Below are 12,442 nucleotides of genomic sequence, written 5' to 3'. Positions count from 1 at the left end.
TTTAAAAAGTAGCCAGACTTGGTGGTGTGCTAAGATAATCTCAGCTACTGGGGTTAGTGTGACTGAGGAAGATAGCTTGAGCCCAGGAGATCAAAGCTGTAGTGAGTCACCATTGCACCACTGCACTCCAGCTTGCATGACTGAACAAGACCCTGTCTAAAAAAATGCTTAGATCATTCAAGAATTTTAGGGATTTATGGTACTTATTTGATATCATGTCTGATTTTATTTATGTTTTTATGTAATTGAAAAATGTTATAGTTTAGGTTGTAAGTTATGACTTAGATATTTGTTGGGTTATTAGTGAAATGAAATTAGAATTAAAAACCAAGAATTTTCCTTAATTATGTGGAGAAAAATAGGAAACACTGGATGTAAAACTGAAAATAATGAATAAATATTTGTACGCATGTGGAAGAGAAATAATCTAAAATTAAATTAACTGATTCAGAGGTAGAAAAGGAAAGGAACAACTTTTTTTCTCTATTCTTTTTAACTTTCCTTCAATTCTGAATCATTTATGAAAAATAATAATAATAGTTTTAAAGATAGGATCTTAAAATAAAAAATAGTTGCCAGTCTCTCTTCCCTGCTTCAGACCCATTTTCAGAGATAAACATTTTTTGAGTTTTTAATTTTTTACTTGATGATCAGTTGTATAACTTTGAGTTATGTACATTTTTTCTTTAGTCTATTGTAAAATTTGTTAGAAATAATGCTAATTTACCATTAAAAACTGTAAAGAATCACTAAATTTCCCTGCTCCCCACTTCTGTGCTCAACTCCTGGTTTGTGTTAATTTTACTATGATTATTTCATTGTCAAGTTTTACAACATTTGTCCTCCTTTCCATATATAATGAACTCTTCTGTGCTTTTTCTTCAGTTTAAAACTGGAAACTTAACTCCCCACACAACATTTCCACAATTGTAATAATGCAATCAATATTGTAGAGCAAGTATTGTGAATAATCCAATAGAAAATAGATGTGAGTCTATGCTTCAAATATTTCTTGCTCAGTGAAGACTGCCATTCATTCGGTCCAATGAATTTGCTTTTATTTTTTTTCTTTTCTTTCTTAGGTTATCTTTACTGCCATTCCTTCTTTTTCAAATTTTACCTTTTTTGAAATAGAACTTTACATTTTGATGTCGTAACTTTTTGAATAATTTTTTTTCATATAGATGACTAATGTTCTTATTCTTTGGCTATTGAAAATATTCAGTTTGAATAATCAAACACTCAAAATATTTGCCTATGTAGAAGCTTGGGATTTGGGAATCAATTCGCTGACAAAAGGCAAAGCTTGAGATCATGCAAGGCAAGATCCCCAATGTGACGGTATCTTGTGATGACTTGATAACTTTCCAGTTTATGGAATTATAAGTTCAAAAATATTATTTTGTTATAATTTAGAAGGTGTCAATTGTTTGTAATCTTCATTATTGATGAGAACAATGATTATTAGTCTAATTTTCTTCACTTCTTAGTTCAGTTGCTTTTTGCCCCTTATATAAATGAGAATATTTTCTCTTCAATTTTCGGTCTCTGGCATTTTATCTTAATCTGTTTCACCATGAGTCTTTGATCATTGGTTCCGTTGATCCGTCAGTGGATTCCATCAATTTAAATATCTGTTCCCTCTTCAGCTCATAGAGAATATTTTATTAAAGTACTTCATCAAATCTAAGGTGTTCTTGATTCTATATTATGCCATAGTTTGGGTAACATTACCAAAGAAAAAATCTGCCAAATGAACTACCACATGCCAGTGATTGAATGATCTCAACTTTAGAATTGTTAAAAATGTGAAAGCAAATATATGTTCTAAAGTCAATGAAAATGGTACTTCACGTTTGTCTCCAATCTCTCCCTCTGTATGGTTAGTTACATGCAGAGCCAGCCTTTAATCTAAACCCACATCTCATTATTTTTCCCATCCCATCCCTTTTCTTATACTTAGTTCTGTGAGAGTAACTTTGCTTTAAAATATGAACTCCACATTATTTTGTATATTTTTTGAATTAAATTTTCATTAAATAGTTTACATTTTATCCTCATAAGAATCCCATTGCACTCCACACACAAAATAAATTCTAGGTGTATTTCAGGCTTAAATATGAAGGACAAAACATAAAGCACCATTAGAAAAAGTATATAAAGGACTCTATTCATGTTAGGTAAATTTCTGTAAAGAGTAGAAATAATAACAAGAGAGTGATGAGAGACATAGGAAACAGAAATAATAATGACAAGAGACATACAAATGGCCAAAAGATGTATAAAAATATGTGCAACATCACTAATCATCAGGGCAATGTAAATCAAAACACAATGAGATATCACTTCACACTCACTGGAATTAAAAACAACAACTCAAGATACTTGTTGGCAGGGATGTGGAGAATCTGGTACCCTTGTAGCACTTTTGGTGGGAATGCAAATTGGTGCAGCCACTATGAAAATAATGTTCCTCAAAAAATTGAAAATAGAATTACCATATTTGTAAACAATTTCCACTTCTGAGTATATATCCAAAAGAATTGAAATCAGAATCTCAGAGATATGTGCACTTCCAGGTTCTTTGCAGCATTATTCACATTGCAGCATTATTTGTAATATGGAATCAACCTGTGTCTATCAATGAATGAATATATAAAGAAAATATGATATATACATAGAATATTATTCAGCAATAGGAAAGAAGGAGGGATTCCCGGGCAAGATGGCAGAATAGGAACAGCTCTGGTCTGCAGCTCCCAGTGAGACCAACACAGAAAGCAGGTGATTTCTGCATTTCCAATTGAGGTACCCAGTTCATATCACTGGGACTGGTTAGACAGTGGGAGCAGCCCATGGAGGGTGAGCTGAAGCAGGCAGGTGGGTGTTGCCTCAGCCAGGAAACACAAAGCGTCAGGGAACTCCCTTCCCTAGCCAAGGGAAACCGTGAGGGACTGTGCTGTGAGGAACTACATGCCAGCCCAGATACTACACTTTTCCCATAGTCTTTGCAACCCACAGACCAGGAGATTCACTCGGGTGCCTACACCGTAAGGTCCCTGGGTTTCAAGCTCAAAACTGGGTGACAGTTTGGGCAGACACTGAGCTAGCTCAGGAGTATTTTTTTGTACTTCAGGGACACCTGAAATGCCAGCAAGAGAGAACCATTCACTCCCCTGGAAAGAGGGCTGAAGCCAGGGAGCCAAGTGGTCTTGCTCAGCTGATCCCACCCCTAGGGAGCCCAGCAAGCTAAGATCCATTGGTTTGAAAATTCTCCGTGCCAGCACAGCAGCCTGAAGTAGACCTGAGATGCTCGAGCTTGGTGAGGGGAGGGTTGTCTGCTATTACTGAGGCTTCAGTAGGCGGTTTTCTCCTTACAGTGTAACTAAAGCTTCCAGGGTGTTCAAACTGGGTGGAGCCCACTACAGCACCCCAAAGACACTGTAGCCAAACTGCCTCTCTAGATTCCTCCTCTCTGTGCAGGGCATCTCTGAAAGAAGGGCAGCAGCCCCAGTCAGGGGCTTATAGATAAAACTCCCGTCTCCCTGGGACAGAGCACCCAAGGAAAAGGGCAGCTGTGGGGGCAGCTTCAGTCGACTTAAACATTCCTGCTTGCCAGCTCTGAAGAGAGCAGCAGATCTCCCAGCACAGTGCTGAAGCTCTGCTAAAGGACAGACTGCCTCCTCAAGTGGGTCCCTGACCCCCTTGCCTCCTGATGGGGAGACATCTCCCAGGAGGCATTGACAAACACCTCATACAGGAGAGCTCCGACTGGCATCTGGTAGGTGCCCCTCTGGGACGAAGTTTCCAGAAGAAGGAACAGGCAGCAATGTTTACTGTTACTGCCACCTCTGCTGGTGATACCCAGGCAAACAGGGTCTGGAGGGGACCTCAGGCAAACTCCAGCAGACCTTCAGCAGAGGGACCTGACTATTAGAAGGAAAACTGACAAACAGAATGGAATAACATCAATAACAACAAAAACCCCATCCAAAGGACACTCACATCAAAGACCAAAGTTAGATAAATCCACAGAGATGAGGGAAAACCAGCACAAAAATGCTGAGAATTCCAAAAACCAGAGTGCCACTTCTCCTCCAAAGGATCACAACTCCTTGCCAGCAAGGGAACAAAACTGGAGAATGAGTTTGACAAATTGACAGAAGTAGGCTTCAGAAGATGGGTAATAACAAACTCCTCTGAGCTAAAGAACATGTTCTAACCCAATGCAAGGAAATTAAGAACCTTGACAAATGGTTAGAGGAATTGCTAACTAGAATAACCAGTGTAGAAAAGAACATAATGACCTGATGGAGCTGAAAAACACAGCACGATAACTTCATGAAGCATATACAAGTATCAATAGCGGAATCAATCAAGCAGAAGAAAGGATATCAGAGATTGAAGATCAACTTAATGAAATAAAGCATGAAGACAAGATTAGAGAAAAAAGAATGAAAAGGAACAAATGAAGCCTCCAAGAAATATGAGACTATGTGAAAAGACCAAACCTGGTATTTTTTTTTTTTTTTTTTTTTGAGACGGAGTCTCGCTCTGTGGCCGGGCTGGAGTGCAGTGGCCGGATCTCAGCTCACGGCAAGCTCCGCCTCCCGGGTTCACGCCATTCTCCTGCCTCAGCCTCCCGAGTAGCTGGGACTACAGGCGCCCGCCACCTCGCCCGGCTAGTTTGTTGTATTTTTTAGTAGAGACGGGGTTTCACCATGTTAGCCAGGATGGTCTTGATCTCCTGACCTCGTGATCCGCCCGCCTCGGCCTCCCAAAGTGCTGGGATTACAGGCTTGAGCCACCGCGCCCGGCCCAAACCTGGTATTTTTTGATTGACATACCTGAAAGTGATGGGGAGAATGGAATCAAGTTAGAAAACACACTTCAGGATCTTATTCAGGAGAACTTCCCCAACCTAGCAAGACAGGCCGACTTTCAAATTCAGGAAATACAGACACCACCACAAAGATACTCCTTGAGAAGAGCAACCCCGGGACACATAATGGTTGAATTAACCAAGGTCAAAATGAAGGAAAAAATGTTAAGGGCAGCCAGAGAAAAAGGTCGGGCTACCTACAAAGGGAAGTCCATCAGATTAACAGTGGATCTCTCTGCAGAAACCCTGCAGGCCAGAAGAGAATGAGGGGCCAACAATCAACATTCTTAGAAGAAAATAATTTTCAACCCAGAATTTCATATCCAGCCAAACTAAGCTTCATAAGTGAAGGAGAAATAAAATCCATTACAGACAAGCAAATGCTGAGAGATTTTGTCACCACCAGGCCTATCTTACAAGAGCTTCTGAAGGAAGCACTAAATATGGAAAGAAAAAACTGGTACCAGCCACTGCAAAAACAACCCAAAATGTAAAGACCGTTGACACTATGAAGGAACTGCAAGTAATGGGCAAAATAACCAGCTAGCATCATAATGACAGGATCAAATTCACACATACCAATATTAAACTTAAATGTAAACAGGCTAAATGCCCCAATTAAAAGATACAGACTGGCGAATTCGATAAAGAGTCAAGACCCATCAGGGTGCTGTATTCAGGAGACCCATCTCATGTGCAAAGACATACATAGGCTCAAAATAAAGGGATGGAGGAAGATTTACCCAGCTAATGGAAATTAAAAAAAAAAAAAATGCAGGGATTGCTATCCTAGTATCTGATTAAACAGACTTTAAACCAGCAAAGATAAAAAAAGAAAAAGAAGGGCATTATGTAATAGTAAAAGAATCAGTGCAACAAGAAGAGCTAACTGTCCTAAATATATACACACCCAATGCAGGAGCACTCAGTTCATAAAGCAAGTTCTTAGAGACATACAAAGAGACTTAGAGTTCCACTTAATAATAGTGGGAGACTTTAATACCCCACTGTCAATATTAGATCAAAGAGACAGAAAATTAACAAGGATATTCAGGACTTGAACTCAGCTCTGGACCAAGCAGATCTAATAGACATCTACAGAACTCTCCACCCCAAATCAATAGAATATACATTCTTCTCAGAACCACATTGCACTTATTCTAAAATGACTAAATAATTGGAAGTACAACAGTCCTCAGCAAATGCAAAAGAAAGGAAATCATAACCAACAGTCTCTCAGACCACAGTGCAATCAAATTAGAACTCAGGATTAAGAAACTCACTCAAAACTGCGTAACTACATGGAAACTGAACAACCTCTGCTGAATAACTACTGGGTAAACAAAGATACGAAGGCAGAAATAAATAAGTTCTTTGAAACCAATGAGAACAAAGACACAATGTACCAGAATCTCTGGGTCACAGCTAAAGCAGTATTGAGAGGGAAATTTATAGCACTAAATGCCCACAGGAGAAAGTGGGAAATATCTAAAACCTACATCCTAACATCACAATTCAAAGAACTAGAGAAGCAAGAGCAAACAAAATCAAAAGATAGCAGAAGACAAGAAATAAGTAAAATGAGAGCAGAACTGAAGGAGATAGAGACACAAAAAACCCTTCAAAAAATAAATGAATACAGCAGCTGGTTTTTGAAAACATTAACAAAACAGACTGCTAGCCAGACTAATAAAGAAGAAAACAGAGAAGAATCAAATAGACACAATCAAAAATGATAAACAGAATGTCATCACTGATCCCACAGAAATACAAACTACCATCAGAGAACACTATAATAAACACCTCAACGCAAATAAACTAGAAAATATAGAATAAATGGATATATTCCTGAACACATACACCCTTCCAAGACTAAACATGGCAGAAGTTGAATCACTGAATAGACCAATAATAAGTTCTGAAATTGAGGCAGTAATTAATAGTCTATCAACCAAAAAATCCCGGGACCAGACAGATTCACAGCAGAATTCTACCGGAGGTACAAAGAGGAGCTGGTATCATTTCTTCTGAAACTATTCCAAATAATAGAAAAAGAGAGACTCTTCCCTAACTCATTTTACGAGGCCAGCATCATCATGATACCAAAACTTGGCAGAGACACAACAAAAAAAAAGGAAATTTCAGGCCAATATCGCTGATGAACATCGATGCAAAAATCCTCAATAAAATACTGACAAACTGAATCCAGCAGCACATCAAAAAGCTTATCCACCATGATCAAGTTGGCTTCATCCCTGGGATGCAAGGCTGGTTCAACATATGCAAACCAATAAACATAAGCCACCACATAAACAGAACCAATGACAAAACCTACATGATTATCTCAATAGATTCAGAAAAAGTCTTCAATAAAAGTCAACACCCTTTCATGCTAAAAATTCTCAATAAACTAGGTGTTGATAGAACGTATCTCAAAATAATAAGAGCTATTTATGACAAATCCACAGCCAATATTATAATGAATGGGCAAATGCTGAAAGCATTCCCTTTGAATACCGGCAAAAGACAAGAATGCCGTCTCTCACCACTCCTATTCAACAGAGTATTGGAAGTTCTGGTCAGGGCAATTGGGCAAGAGAAAGAAATAAAGCGTATCAAATAAGAAGAGAAGAAGTTAAATTGTCTCTATTTGCAAATGACATGATTGTGTATTTAGAAAACTCCATTGTCTTAGCCCAAAATCTCCTAAGCTGATAAGCATCTTCAGCAAAGTCTTAGGATACAAAATTAATGTGCAAAAATCACAAGCATTCCTATACACCAATAATAGACAAATAGAGAGCCCACTTATGAGCAAACTTCCATTCACAATTGCTACAAAGAGAATAAAATACGTAGGATACCACTTACAAGAGATGTGAAGGACCTCTTCAAGGAGAACTACAAACCACTGCTCAAGTGAATAAGAGAGAACACACGCAAATGGAAAAACATTTCATGCTCATGAATAGGAAGAATCAATGGTATGAAAATGGCCATCTGCTGAAAGTAACTTATAGATTCAATGCTATTCCCATCAAGCTACCATTAACTTTCTTCACAGAGTTAGAAAAAAACTACTTTAAATTTCATATGGAACCAAAAAAGAGTCTGTATAGCTAAGACAATTTTAAGCAAAAATAACAAAGCTGGAGCCATCAGGCTACCTGACTTCGATGTATACTACAAGGCTGCAGTAACCAAAACATCATGGTACTGGTACCAAAACAGATATATATATAGACCAATGAAACAGAACAGAGGCCTCAGACATAACATCACACATCTACAGCCATCTGATCTCTGACAAACCTGACAAAAATAAGCAATGGGGAAAGGATTCCCTATATAATAAATGGTGTTGGGAAAACTAGCTAGCCTTATTCAGAGAACTGAAACAAGACCCCTTCCTTACACCTTATACAAAAATTAACCCAAGATGGATTAAATATTTAAACATAACACTAAAACCATAAAAACCATAGAAAAAACCTAAACAATACCATTCAGGACATAGGCATGGGGAAAAACTTCATGACTAAAACACCAAAAGCAATTGCAACAAAAGCTGAAATTGACAAATGGGGTCTAATTAAACTAAAGAGCTTCTGCACAGCAAAAGAAACCATTATCAGAGTGAATAGGCAACCTGCAGAATGGGAGAAAATTTTGCAATCTATCCATCTGACAAAGGGCTAATATTCAGAATCTACAAGGAACTTAAACAATTTACAAGAAAAAGAACTGACAACCCCATCAAAAAGTGGGCAAATGATAGGAACAGATAATTCTCAACAGAAGACATTTATGCAACCAACAAACATATGAAAAAATGCTCATCATCACTGGTCATTAGAGAAACGCAAATCAAAACCACAATGAGATACCATCTCACGCCAGTTAGAATGGCAATCACTAAAATGTTAGGAAACAATAGATGCTGGAGAGGATGTGGAGAAATAGGAACGCTTTTACACTGTTGGTGGGAGTGTAAATTAGTTCAATCATTGGGGAAGACAGTGTGGTGATTCCTCAAGGATCTAGAAATAGAAATACCATTTGACCCAGCGATCCCATTACTGGGTGTATACCCAAAGGATTATAAATCATTCTGTCATAAAGACACATGTGCACGTATGTTTATTGCAGCATGATTCACAATAGCAAAGACTTGGAACCAGCGCAAATGCCCATCAGTGTTAGACTGGATTAAGAAAATGTCACACACATACGCCATGGAATACTATGCGGCCATAAAAAAGAATGAGTTCATGTCCTTTGTGGGGAAATGGATAAGCTGGAAACCATCATTCTCAGCAAACTAACACAGGAACAGAAAACCAAACACTGCATGTTCTCACTTATAAGTGGGGGTTGTACAATGAAAACATATGGGCACAGGGAAGGGAATATCACACACCAGGGCCTGTTGGGAGATGGGGGGCTACAGAGGGATAGCATCAGGAGAAATACCTAATGTAGATGACTAGTTGATGGGTGCAGCAAACCACCATGGCACACTTATACCTATGTAACAAACCTGCACGTTCTGCATATGTATCCCAGAAATTAAAGTATAATGAAAAAAGGAGAGAGAAAAACAAAAAGGAAATCCTGTCATTTGCAACAAAATGAATGAACTTGGATGACATCACAGAAAGACAAGTACTCCATGATTCCACGTCTATGAGGTATCTAAAATAATCAAACTCATAGAAAGAGAGTAGTGTGGTAATTGCTAAGGGGTGTGGGGAGGGGTAAATAGCTAATTGCTCTTCAATGGGTACAAAGTGTCTATAGTTAAACAACATTATTATTGTGTAGTAAAAATTTTGTTAAAAGTGTAGATCTTATGTTAAATGTTTCAACCACAATAATAAAAAATAAATAAATAAATGAAAAGGACAAACAAAAAGCTGACCTCTTGCCTCACCTCTGGGCAATGAGGGAACATTTTTTAACGAGTAAGCCCTCTGGGGAAGTCAGTGAGCAGGGGAGTGTCTGGGCTGTATGGGCACTTGCAAGAATACCCACAGCTATTAAACAGTGCATTTTGTTTACATCCTTAACATTACATATTGTTTATAGCACAGACACAGACACACACACACACACACACAGCTCTCAGAAGACCATTTCTATAGTTAGTAAATTTCCACTTTTGTGTCTTTGCTCATTCTCTCCTGTGAAGCATGCATCCTTCTATTATTAACTGGTAAAGTATCTGTATAAAGATGTTCGTGTCTGTAAAAGACAGAGAGAAAGTGACAAATTAATCTTCCTTAAAACTAAATTAAAATACAAATATATATGCATGACCTAATGTATAAAAAACTAAAATACAAGGGCCGGTGTGAAATGATATGTTTATATATATCAAAATTAACAAAGAATTAGTATTGCTAATAAACAAAATATACATTTAAATGTAAAAAGTCCACAAGCTTATAGAAAACTGATGAAAATACATGACTAACAAATTCACGTGTTGACATTAAATATACATAAAACTGCTTGTCCAACTTGGTATTTTAAGAAGTGAAAGTAAAAGTCATGCTAATTCAATCTGCACACCATTGTGATGGTAGGAAAAGAAATAGTAAAAACAACGCCAAGCGTTGTCCAGAATGTGGGCAAATAGGATATCCTTGGAAATACTGGTGATAGCATTAATTAGTAAAAGCAATTTTGAAAATGTTTTTAAAATTCTTAGAAAACTGGAAAAGGAATCTGTTTTACTAATAATCATTTTTTATTTCTAGGAAAATAAAACTTATATTAGAACCTGGAGATTAAATATAATGTTATATATTGCAGCATTCTATCTGCTATCCACTAATTATTATTTCGATTTTTTTTTTTTCTTTTTTGAGACTTAGTCATACTTGCTATTGGTATCTCCAGCTGGTGTATTTTCCCACATAATTAGTCATGGAATGTAGCTATTTAAGATTATAATTCAATTCCCCACATCAATAAATCATTGTTGATATAACTTTGATGAACTATTTTATATTAAAATATATTTATATTATAAACATCATTTCACCATACGCAAATACATAATATACATTGTTATATTACAAATAAAAATCAATATGTTTATATTAAGTTACTGTAGAATAAATTAACAAATATGTTAAAATATGTATTAAATATTAAAATATTTTTATGTATCGTTACATGCAAAGCAATCTCTTTATTCATAATTACATTTTAATTCAGTATTGCATTTATTCTCAAATTACTATTATAGATGACATGTACTATCTCCTCCACACTGGGTTACACAAAGACATACTACAGATTTCAAAATACGTTAGCATAGCTATCTTAAGCAAATCTGATTTGTTTCACTTAGATTTATTCAAAGTCAGTGTTATGAAACTCTGCTTACAAATAATACTAGCAAACTTCACAGTTATCACTGTCTCCTGATACAAAATGATACAAGTTAGAGAGTTTTCAATCTTTACCAACCTGTGAATAAAAGAATAAAAAAAGTTATGGCTGACCCACTCTGGAAACAAATATATTTTCCTTCCACATCTATTTTTCAGCTCATGAGAAAATAAGTTTGCAACATATTGTCCTGCAGAACTAGCCTAAAACTTGTTCTAAATCCATTTCAACTTTTAGATGTAAACAAGTTACAAATAAATACATGTTTATTTATGTAAGAATAATTATTTTCACTTATAGCTTTGCCTGAAATCTCTTTAAACTATTTCCGAAAGTGAGAAGTATCTGTGCTTGAAAATTCTCAAATTTCTTAAACTCTTAAATTCTGTCACATCTGATCATATTTATACCTATTGACTGGTAGGAGCCATATTTTTGTTTGCACTGAGGAGCACTCCGTTTATGACACTTGGCAAGTGTCATCTGAAATGGTCTAGATCCCTGATTATCTTGTAACTACACCACCATTGCTTCACTCAGGTTTTCTACTTCTTAGTCCAATTCTCATAATTTATAATTTCTTAGAAATTTATTATTTCATTAATAATGTTCTTATCAGTGCATTGGCATGAGTTGAAGTCTATATTGTTAATATTATAATCTTAGGCTGGGTGTAATTTGATTTTGTTATCATTGCTCAAGTTATTTTTTTCTCTCTTGATTCTGAAATTTCATTTATTTTTATGCATTTCAAACAAATGCATTTTAATATTAAATATCTTATATATGTTAACACATTTCTCAGGAATTTAGAATAAATATTTAACACTCTTTAGAATATGAGAAAATAATCATATTTTCCTTCAAGATACAGAGATGTCTTTTGGGGACACTGATGGCAGGATGCTACTTTGGTATTATGGCTTTTTGTTTTTTGTGGGTTTTATTTCTAGAAAATATAAGGCTGAGGGGTCTCATTACATACGAGGTACTTTGCTCTCTAGTCATTGAGTAGGGGATGCTTTATTTCTTTTTGATATATAAACATTATATATATATGCATATGTGTGTGTGTGTGTGTATATATATATATATATCTCAGGCTACATGAATCTTGGCTCTCTTTCTCCCGCCCCAAATCACATATTCATTTACCTG

This window comes from Trachypithecus francoisi, unplaced genomic scaffold (assembly GCF_009764315.1).
Source record: "Trachypithecus francoisi isolate TF-2019V2 unplaced genomic scaffold, Tfra_2.0 Lachesis_group1, whole genome shotgun sequence".
Classification (NCBI taxonomy): domain Eukaryota; kingdom Metazoa; phylum Chordata; class Mammalia; order Primates; family Cercopithecidae; genus Trachypithecus; species Trachypithecus francoisi.
The sequence above is the reverse complement of the archived record's forward strand: the minus strand, read 5'-3'. Positions refer to the sequence as shown.